This window comes from Gymnogyps californianus, chromosome 14 (assembly GCF_018139145.2).
Source record: "Gymnogyps californianus isolate 813 chromosome 14, ASM1813914v2, whole genome shotgun sequence".
Lineage (NCBI taxonomy): Eukaryota > Metazoa > Chordata > Aves > Accipitriformes > Cathartidae > Gymnogyps > Gymnogyps californianus.
Window position 1 is genome coordinate 2250436 of NC_059484.1, and position 10173 is coordinate 2260608.

Sequence of the window (10173 nt, forward strand, 5' to 3'; positions counted from 1 at the left end):
CCAATGGAAGCCCTATGAAGAAGCTGCACATTAATGTCTGCCATTACACATGTCAGCACAGAAATGCTGATGTTTCACAAAGCTCGAAAATTTATTGTGAGGTAAATATTTACATTGGTATTTTAAATCATCAGCTTGGGCGCGGGACTTCTAATCTCTGCCCACTGTGCTCCCCCCTGCCACCTTGCGTAAACTTTTAATCTCCGATCCAGAGGCCTATAATTAGAGCTGGCTGAAAAAAATCCAAAGATCGAAGGCATGTTGTTTATTATGGAAAAGGTTAGGGCAAAGCCTTTTTAAAACAAAACCTAATAAGCCTTTGTCTGTTTTTAGACTTTTCTCAGGAGAAACATCAAAAAACATTTCCTTGATGTTTTAAAAACTGTTTCTCTGTAAATAAAAAACAGTTAGTGACTCAACATAAAATTATGCCCTTTTTAAACAAAAAGTTTCAATTCAGCAGGGAGAAACAAGTCCTACTAAACACTTAATGTGGCCTTAGCACCCCAACACAGACCAAAGGGCACCTAAAAGACTGCACATACTGTAAAGTAAGCTGGGCTTTCACCTCCATTTAAACAGAAACCTGTCTACAAACCAACCCAGGAGCTGAAAGAAAATAAACCCACAGCCTTTAGCTGGGCTTGAAAGTACTCAAAGCCTGGTGTAGCCAGCCGAACTGAGGATATGCATTAGCACAAGAGCGCAGCTAACAGAGCCTCTCCCACCTCCCCCGCTTCCCCACTCACAGCGCAGGAAAAACGCAGGAAACAAGTAACTCAAGCACCAAGAATACCCTTCGCACAACCCCCATCTCAAAAAACAAAAGAAAAAAAAAAGGGGGGGGGGGGGCCAGCAAAGAGCTCCCAGACTAGTTCAATACAGATAACCCAGACATGCCTTGAGTCATAACTCTGAAAGCTGGAACGAGGACACGGTCATGGAGGCTCGTACCCCGGACTGGGCAAGTGAGTGATCGATCGATCACCCTCGCCAGAAGACACCCGTCGCCTCCTGGGCAGGGCAGGTGGACCAAGGGCAGACAGGCAGGGAAGTGCGCCTTGATCACATCCAATTCTTCACTAAACATAAGTGCGCTGCACACTGTCCTGCAAACTTCGAGCCTGAAAGATTTCACGTGTGCTGAACTAGCATGAGCAATGAATAAAAGTCGCCTGATATATATTGCCCAGTGACGCCACGACCACAGGCTGCAGGGACAAGGGTCACGCATAAACCGGTGGCTGAGAGTTGATACGCTCCCCCTACTTTTTGGCTGTAAAAAGTAGCACGAAACTTCTTGTCAGCAAAGGGGAAGCACTCACCTTACTGCATACTAGCAGATTAGAGATGGGTGTCAAAAAACGTGGCAGAGCCAAGCTAAGGGGGCGGGGGGGGGGGGGGGGGGGGGATATGTTCCCAGTGAAGAGAGGCTGTGTTTTGTGTATTGAAACAGAAAAACCACCTCGGGCGAGAAGGAGGATGCTCACTTCAGCTGCACCGCCAAGAGAAACTCGGGGGGTCGAAAGGAGAAGGAGGAGCACACTAGGGCCAAGACCAACTCCGTGTCGCTAGCCGGGCGGGCTGCCCTGCCCGCAGCCGCCCTGCCCGGGCCCGCTGCCGGAGAGCGGCGCCGGGGCGGCCCCGCCGGGCTGTGCCCGGCTGCGCGGGGAGGAGCCTCTGCCCGCAGCCCCGCTGCCACCGAAACTTCTCCAGGAACCGGGCTCGTCCGGCGCTTTTCCTCCGGGAAATAACGCTCATCAACCCAAAACACAGCCGGCTCCCACCCCCCTCTCCAAGCCGGCCTCCAGGCGCCCCCCCCACCCCCCGCACCGGCCTGGCCCAGCGCGGCCTCCGAGCGCGGCCGGCCCAGGCCCACGCCCCACAGGCGGCGGCGGCGGCGCGGCCCGCTCGTCTCCGCCGGGCCGGGCCGGGCCGGCCGCGCTCCACTCCCCTCGCCTCAGCCTCCCGCCGCCGCCACCCCTCACAGAGAACCGGCGGCCGGCAGGGCCCAACCCGCCTCACCGCGCAAAAGTTTCCAAGTGAGGTGGGGTGGAAAAAAAAACCCCAACAAACCCAACCCCAAAGCGGCGGTGCCGCACCCGAAGACCCCACAACTTTACCGGGGAAGCAGGAGGATCGCCTCACCGCCGCCTACTCGCTTCGGTCCGGCCCTCGACCGCTTTTGTCTCTCTCGACGACCGCTCCCGTCCCGCTTGAGGAAATCGGCTCTTCCGGGCGCCTCCCCGCCCCGCGTTCCCCTACCCGGCCCGGCCGCTCTTCCCGGCACCGCCCGCCGCACCGCCCCCGCGCCCTTACCGGCACCGCCCGCCGACAGGTGAGGGCCGGAGGCGGGCGGGAGACCCGAGGGGCGCCCCTCGGGTCTCCCGCCCGCCTCCGGCCCTCACCTGTCGGCAGGGCCGGCTTCAGCCGTTTAACTGAGGGGCTGTATCCCCTCAGGCGAAAAGGGGAGGTATCCCCTGAAATCCCTTTCCACAGCCCGGGTTAGGCGTTATTTTTTTGAGGCAGGATCAAAAGATTTTTTTAGGTCATAAACCCGGCTTTGTCTTCCTGAGGTAGCGAGGGGCGCGAGAGGTCTGTGGAGAGGATGGGGACTGGGTTTTGGAGGAGGTGGAGGAAAAATTACATCTCGGTTCCTCTTGGGTTTTGTTTTTAAAACCTGAAGTATATTAACCTTCTCGAGACCTGTTGCTGTTAGGAAAAGTCTTGGTTTTATGCCAATGTCTCTAGTAACAAGAATACAGGGGTGAAGGGACACGGGAAATCCCTGCGGAACAAGCAGTCGGGTCAGCAGAGCCCCTCTCAAGAGAGGGAGGTTTTAGGAACCCAACCTCAATCCACAGAGGTAGGTTTGCAGATGGTGAGAGCCGTCTTTAAGCGGTCATTTGTTTCAAAGGTTTCTTTGAAAAGTCTCAGTGAGCCTCTTGTGTGAGAGTGACCATTTTTATCCTACAACAAATTACTCCGGGATTTTTCATGGTGTGTTTTGAGATGGTTTTTAATACAAATGTCTCTATAGAACTTACACTTGTACTGGATTGTAAAAACAATTGAATAAATTTAATACGTTTCATGACTCATTTGCCAGCACTTCTGAGATACCTGAATCTACTCACTCCATCCTTTTGAGCAAAATAGAGAGAGATTGGGCAAGCTCCAGGGAGGTAGGTTCATTCAAGGTAGGTAATTCAGCCGAGGGAGACGGGCAGCCCGTGTGGATCCCCGAGGGGGCCGGCCCCCAGGTCAGCGTCACGGCAAAGGCACGCCATGGTTCAGGACTGTGACTTTCCTCCGGGTCCTGGTTCAATGGCGTTAGCAGGGACGTGTTTCCAATTTTTGCCGTACTTCTACGAGCCTTTCCTGCAGGAAGACAGACCATGTCCTGCAGCGATTCAGATTGCATTTTTCCTTCCTGCAGGTTTAATCCAAGAAAGAGATCCAAGACAAGGAAATAAATGGAGTACCATTGTTTTACAATCCAGAAAGAAAATAGGGATCAGGAGTCCAACCTTGTTGGTGAGTGAAGTTAATCGAAAGAAAGTGAGATCTGTAATTATGATACTGACTGAGATACATGTTATTAAAATAATATAGGGTCTTCCGTGCCTTAACAAACAGGCTCTCCTCTGGAAACACAGAGAAAACATTTTTTAAGCGCTTTGTATTTCCTGCTTGTACCAAACTATTAATATTTTGGTGTCAGTTGCACCAGGGATTCAAACTACTCATTTCTGATCTGTAGCATACTCTCAGTAAAATTGAGTTTACACTTCAATAGCTTGCTTTCTTTCATTACTCCTTTTAATATCATATCTTGGCCTCCTGTGGTGGCTTCCACATTCGGCGGTTCTGCACATCTCACATCCTTTCAGGACAAAATGTCAGATTTAAAAAAAAAAATCCCTTTTAAAACTACAAACTCAAAGGTAGAAGGCCTGGAGTTGTGGAGAATCACACGTTCTGCACTGCGACGCTGAAAAGCGAAGGAAAAAGTAGATCAACTGGCAGCTCTGTTGGTTCATGGAGCGAGTTAAAAGACTCAGCAAACAAAAAACAAAATTATGTAAAAATAGAGCCAGCTAGGTTGAGATTGGACTTTGTCTCTTAACAGCTGTCTCTGGAACATGGTGGCAGGCTTTGTCAACAAGACTAAAATGCAGGGTGTTGTTTAGACAGGCACCCAGGAACAATAGCTAACACTTCCCATCCCAGTAAATGTCATTAAGACAGCATCAGGCTGTGCCGGCAGCTTGAAATCTAATCCATTTTCTGAAATGAGTTAGAAGTTTTCTGCTTGACCGCGAATGTTCCTTTTCACAGTGTTTGTGGTTTTGTAATCCCATTTCCATGGGTTTTTTTTAAATGTTTCTCTCACCCCTTTTCGCTAGGTGAAAACCAAATGTAAGCCGGGGAGAGGACAGGTGAGGAGAGGCCGCCGCAGCGATACTGTGGGTAGATTGTTACGTGCATAAAATAAACAAACGCTTTCAGTCTTGCCTCTGTTAGGGCAATTCAAGGCGTAGCACGTAAGAGCAGAACGTGGTTGGTGATTGCGCACTCCTGGCAGCACGTCCGCATTAGTCAGATGTGTGCACAAGGGCAATCCCTGACTAGTGCCACCTGAAGACACCCATGTGGGCGTAGTCACGGCAGGAAAGCTGCCGTTTCGCTGTTAAATCCTGGGGTAGGTTTGTGTGCTAAGCAAGGAAGGGTCTTGTTTATGTAGCACCTGGTGTAACTACGCTGTCTGCTAGTCCCAGCATACACGGGGTCTAAATTATATGCTTCAGCTGGAACTGGATTTTCTATTTCTGTGACAACATTGCTGAAATGAAGTAGTTGCTCCGTGTGTCCGTTCATGCCCGTTTCAAAATGTGTTTGATCTTTATGTTTTTTAAAAAGAACAGTTTAGTTTTGTTATTTGTGAGAAGTGAGTGTTGAAACAGAAGTGAGGGGTGCAAAGACAGGACTGCTGGGGCAGGAGAAGGTAATGGGGGAATTAAGAGGGAATGAGAGAGGGAAGGAAATAACAGGAATGAGGAAAAGTGGAAAAGGTGTAAAGGGGTGTAATGATGGGTGGAAGTCACTGCAGGAGAGGCTCAATGGGCAGCAGTCGACCAACAGAAAGAGGAAAAACTAAAAATACGGTAAAAGACTCTCAGGGTCCAAATACCAGAGGGTTGAGGCCATCTGCAAGCTGATGTCATGCTGTGCAGCGAGGACAGCCCCAGGGCAGCCGTGCTGTGCCACCAGCTGCACTGACTGCAGAGGAGCAGTTACACGGTGCAGCCTTGTCACCTCTGCTGTCTCTGTGGCGGTGCCCGTCCCTGGTCTGCCAGCGAGGGGGCCAGGAGCAGGGTAGGGACCTCACAGCTGGGTGAGTTTTGCTATGGGGGTCCCCCAAAATGCAGCATCCCCTGAGGAGTGGTGGCTCTGGTGAAGCCAGCAACGTAGCAAAGTGACAAAATTGAGGGTGTGGCACAAATGTCATCTCCTGGATGCTATGGCATCGAGTCCTGGGGACTCTCCAGTATTGGTCTCAGCGTCCCATGCAGCTGGGAGGCATCACCATTCCTCTTCAGGGCTCACATACATAAGGAAGTAAGATCGTCTCCCAAGATCCGGTTAGGAATCAACATCCGCACAGCCAGGAAGCAAATCCCAATGTCCCGGGGCCATGCATGCCTCAGGATTTCATTAGCAGGGTGGAAACGCATGTAGGAGGTGCTTTTGGTGGGACTGCAGCTACGCCACCTAAGCTGTACGTCACAGCAGAACAGCTAAAACACCCACCTCGATGAAACGAACCTCAGTCAGGAGGAGAATGGATTTACCGGTACATCTGCATCTATACTGGGGCTCCTTCTGGCACCGCTGGCTGCCTGAGGATCCGACCTTGCTGCCCCAATCAATGCTGCAATGCCTCCGTGGTCAGCACACGCTGTGCCAGCCACAGCTACAGCCATGGGTGCTCACTGCTCCAGGGCTTACGACTGCTGTGTTCACCATCACTGCCCACCCTCTCCAAGGAAAACTGTCTACTAGAAGCATGCCCCGGTTCATACTCAGGAAGCCATTGGATCCTAACCAAAACACTGTCTCTTCCTCCACCACTGAGAGCTCCTGGGGCCTGTGGAAAGAGAAACCCAGAAGCAATCCATAACGCCAGCATGACCACGAGCACAGGGACTGGTGGCACCAAGCAGCATCCCCCCACGCACACACACTACAGCACAGGCACCCTGAACAAAACAGGCAGAAACCGTAATGAGGAGAAATTGTGCTGTCCCAAAAGGCTCAGCATGAACTGGGTTCACTGGTTGCTGCTTTGCCAACTAGGGAACAGCCTAGCCGGCGTAGTTTGCATTCACCTCCGGTTCACACAGCCTTTGTGTAATAAACCGTCATAGCCCCAGAGAACGGAACATTCAAAAAAGCGCCCTGAGGCAATGCATAGCAGAAGCCTGAGAATCCTACTGCATGAGTCACTGACCTCCACACACTGCATCTATTTCAGCCTTTAATTAATAAGGTTTTACATTTCTATGGCACTTTCCATCTGGAAAGATCCTAAAATGCTGTGAAGACTAAGGGCGTACAGCACCATTGAAATGTGGTTCCCGGAGAGGTGGGACCGTGTGGGGAAGGAAAGCTTAGCCAAGGGCACTGGGGAAAAATATTCTTAATTTTAAATGGAGCCTCTGTTACATCACTGGGTATTTAATATCCATGGAGAACAGACAATAAGATTTTAGTTTCTAAGGCACCGCTTGAATAAATAGGCATCGTAGATTGCTTTCTTTATCCAGGAGGGATGCAGTGCAAAACAGGTATTGGGTGATTTTAATTTAGGGTGTTAAAGGACCACAACTTAAGCTACAAATTTAAACCGTCATTGGATCAAGGCTTTCCTCCCTCCTGATGAGTAAGTTATTCCCAAATGCTAGACACAAAGCAGAAGCCAGTGGAGGAAACAAGTCCCACGCTGACAGCACCTGACCTTACACTCAGAGCACCAAACTCCCATTCATGCTCCCTGGGAGCTCAGCAGCGTTGCACGAGGCTTCAGCAAGGTAAAAGCTGGCCCCAAGCACCAAGTGGGCAATTGAGAAAACAACGTGGAAACAGTCCTCCTGTCCCAAGGCTGATGCGACCCCCGAGGGGAGCTGGGGCTTTGCTAAACCGGCACGAATCCCTTCGTTTCTATTTCAAAAGATTAAACTAGTCGAATCGCTCTGCTCGGCTGACTTCCCTCGGCAGATGAGCAGGGCCTCGCTTGCGCTAAACCGAGGGCAGCTGAAATGACTGTAAGCCACAGCTGGCATCCCTCTTCCTAAGTACTTGGCCAAAATAGGCTGGGAGCACTTGGCCACAAAGAATTTTCAAAAGTCAAAATTCTCTTTTTCTCAGTGCAATTCCGCCCCATTTTTATCTGCCACTTTCTGGAAGAGATACACAGGCATTGCCACGGCTAATCGTAAACTTTCATTGCTTCCCGAGGAGAAATTGCAGGCAAATTACAGGCTGGCACACTCTTTTTATGTCTCTCCTGCTCGGGGCATGTCAGCACTGCTGCATTCCCTTCTACCCCCAACACATTCCTCCCTGCCAAGTCCTCTCCGTGCTTACTGACGCACATTAATGACCTGCCTCCATAATTAACACATCTAGCACCACATTCAGCACGAGATGAGTCCTCAGTGCTATGTCAACGGGATGCTGGAGAAATGCGCATCCCACGCGTGCAGAGTGGGATCACTCCCGACTTCCACCTCCACCCAAGCGTCTCTCTTGGCCACACCGCACTTGAGCTCCACCTGCTAGTTAACCCAGAGCAAGGGCAGGGCTCGGTCCTGGCCGTGTGTGTACATTAAGCCTGTGGTTGCACCATATCTGATATTCCCTTCCCTGTGTGCTCCTGCTAACTCACACATGCCGTGCAAAGCTCCACATCGCTCCTCTAGGCACACGAAGAGGTGATGTCCTCACCTCTCAACGCTGCAGGCTGGCGTGGAGGAGCACCCTTAATCCTTCATGTTTCAGCATTTCTGAGGAGAAGGTATTACTAGCAGATATTAATTATCCCTCTCCCATGAAGAGAGAAATACGCGTGAGCCGTTTTTATACTGCTGTAGTAGCAGGGAAACTGAGGCAGAGCGGGTTAGTGTTCGTATCCCTGCAGCTCCCACCCCAAGCTCATATCCCCGCCATCCCCAGCCCTGAGTCCGAGCCCAGGACCACGCTGCCTGCACTGCACCAGAAGGCCCTGAGGCTGGAAGTCCCAAAACCATGTGGCTTTTTAGGCATCGAAACTTCATCCAAAGGGAGAAATCCTGTCGTCAAGGTGAAAAGCATTGCTACCGAAATGTGATCAAAGAGAGAGTTATCAACTTAACCGTACTCAGGAGTTTCTGTTCCAGACAAGAGAATTATCAACGAGAAACCAATCTTATAAGGTAGCTGCTATTGACAGGGAAATAAAAGGAATACAGTTCTTACCAGACAGACCTAAGTTGCTCCAAATTGCTGTCAGCTTGAAATATCTTGCTGGTAATTTGTTTTCAAATTCTTTCTCCCTAAATTTGATTTGTTGCTGTACAGTGGATGATCTATTCTGCACAGCATCTCAAAGAGCATTCCCGTTGTCCTCTCGCTGATTGTTTGTGAGCTATCACTTCTGGGAGTTGGCAGCATTTATTATAAAAAAGGACATCATCACTTGAAAAGCAGATTTTGTCTGAGGATGCGGTATCCGCTGCCCTTACAAATAGCAGCTAAGATTACTGGGAGGAAAGTCATCAGGGAAAAATCACATTTCCTCCCCATCTTTGAGCTTGTCTGCCTGGGCAAGTGGCCATGCTGTGTGTCTGTACCCCGGGGTGGGGAAAGAGTGGGGCAGCATTTTCTAACAAGACTTGAATAAATCCTTTTACCAGGATCCTTTTTAACCAGGAGAAAATTAGTAGGCTTTCCCACCTCCTGTGGTATTGTAGCAAGAGGATGAACATCACACCCAGCATTTTTTTCTGCTGATCTCTGCTCTTTCTTATGTGAGAGAGGAAAAGGTAACACTGACTTATGAAGCATCCTGCTGGGTTCAATGATGTCTCCTACGTGGTATGTCTGGGGCTTTCCCATGCCTCTGAACAATCGCTCCCAGCTCTCCAGAAACTTGGTCACTGCACAGGATATCTTTCTGCATACTTGACACAGAGGTAGAAATGCGAAGCTGAAGTCTCACCTATCCGTCTGGATCCATCCAGCCTGTGTGTGGCTGCCAATGAGAAAAGCAGTATCCTTGCCCCAGCTTTCTCATTCAAGAATGTACATGTCTCTTTGTTTCGTGCTTATCTAAACCCACTTTGTCCAATGGTTTAAGCAAATTCAGAGAAACTCCAGTTTGGGACGAGGAGCTACCTCGGGTTAGTTACATGGCTTTAAAGCGTGGACAGAATGGATAGACTTGCCCCAGCCTGCCTGAGCCCGGCTCGCAGGGCACGATGTCCCAAAGGGCTGTCCATGTGGCTTCTGGAAAATATAGGTCTCACCCGTCTCATGCGTATAGCTGTATTGGATTAAAAAAAAAAAGGAAGATAACAGATATACCTGGTACTTGCTTATTTCTGGATCTTTCTGGGGAAAGTATTGGCAACTGTAGCATATTTCTGCTCACCAGCTTGTCGGCGGGACCCATAGGTGGAATTGCTGTGGCGAGGGCGCTGCCAGCACTATGTCAGGCACTTCAAATCACCCCAAGACCTCGTGCCGTGCTTTGGACAGGTCTTGGTGCCATCCAGAGCATGGAGAGAACTGGAGAGTTGGGAGCTGGTGGAAGGATCACGCTCCATGCACTTAGGCACTAGAAAACTAATAATTGTTGCAAAATGCTCAAGAGCAGCAGAAAACACAGCGCTAATTCAGCTGGCTGTAATTTTGCCACACAGTTTACCCTGACATCACATCAGGGAAAGCTGCACTTAAGCAATTGTAACATCACTGAAAAGATTGAATTAAGAGAAAAGAGAAGGAACATAAACTTCCCACTATTGTTATTTTCAGAAAGCAAACAACAGGAAGAGCCAGTTAAAAGGCCTTGAGCTCCGAACTGTTATTCCTCCCTGGAAACCAGCCACATGAGACACAGAAACACCC

At 50.0% G+C, this 10173-nt stretch overlaps 1 protein-coding gene across 2 annotated transcripts in view; it reads right to left on the minus strand.

Moving 5' to 3' along the window:
• Positions 1 to 2184, minus strand: part of CTNNA1 (catenin alpha 1) — a 120672-nt gene extending 118488 nt beyond the window's left edge. For both annotated transcript variants that reach the window (XM_050905200.1, XM_050905201.1), the window contains exon 1: positions 2124 to 2184. The gene's annotated coding sequence lies outside the window, so the exon portion shown is untranslated. The remainder of the gene's footprint in view (positions 1 to 2123) is intronic.
• Positions 2185 to 10173: the final 7989 nt, after the last annotated feature.